Raw genomic sequence first — 1,138 nt, forward strand, 5'->3', positions numbered from 1 at the left:
TGCTCGTGGTGCTGGCTCACAATCGTTGAGGCACAGCTGTGGGGACAGCTTCCGACAATTTACGACTATGACTTACTATGACTGCTAATTGAAGTATGCAGAGTGTGGGCAGCTTTTACCCTCTTCCTCCCTCTCCCCCTTTGAGGGCGCTCAGCAACCTCCTCCTCCTCCTCCTCTTCTTCCTGCCTATGATGATCTCCTTGTTCGCCCCTTGTCGGATCAAGGACATCATCATCATCAGATGAGATAGTTTTCCTATAAAGGAAGCTGCGGCCTTTTGGAGCCAGTTTGAATTGGCTGGTCTGGCTCAGAGTGTTCTGGTGAAAAGTAACTGGGGGGAAAGCCTGTGAATTGACTCTCTTCGTCAGATGACTCGAACAACTGAGCATCTTCAATGAATGATTGTAGCTCCGCCTCTCCAACCCCTCGGTGGGACTCCTCTACATACTGCCGTACACGTGACTTTCCAGCTGCTGATGAATAACTAGGAGGAACAGGTGTATCATGGACTGTTTGGGACACCTGTAAGGCCTGTGTCTGGGACTGGGATGAAGAGGGGGTACAATCACTAGACCCAGGCTGGGTCATGTACTTCACTACAACTTGTTCATGGTGTGGCAATAATGGACACCCACCACCAACAGCAGCGCTTCTCGTTCTTGGGTCTGCAGCTAAAAACAAACTCATACTGGTTTGCTTGCCAGCACCCCTGCCAAAGCTGCCCTTTCCTCTTTGGCCAGACATTGTAGAAATTTTTTGTGTGGCTTGACACCCTGCAAAATACTTTGTAGCTAATATGCTATATGTATATGTCACTTTGTATAGTAAGTGGATTTTTTTATTGGGGGGAGGGGGTTGACACAAAAAATGCAAGTGCGCTGTGTGTGTTGTATGCAGCACTTTTCTTCGGTGGTGACGCTTGTAATATGCAGCACAGTATACAAACTATATACTGCAGTATACACTGCGTCTGTGTGTCTGTCTCTCAGTACAAGTGTGATACTGTGCACGCAGTCAGTGAGGGAACCCTGCCTCTGGCTGCGTGTATGTAACACACTGACTGACTATCTATCTATCTATCCATCTATCTATCTATCTATCTATCTATCTATCTATCTATCTATCTATCTATCTATCC

The sequence above is a fragment of the Pyxicephalus adspersus genome, unplaced genomic scaffold (genome assembly GCF_032062135.1).
Source record: "Pyxicephalus adspersus unplaced genomic scaffold, UCB_Pads_2.0 Sca441, whole genome shotgun sequence".
Taxonomy (NCBI): Eukaryota; Metazoa; Chordata; class Amphibia; order Anura; family Pyxicephalidae; genus Pyxicephalus; species Pyxicephalus adspersus.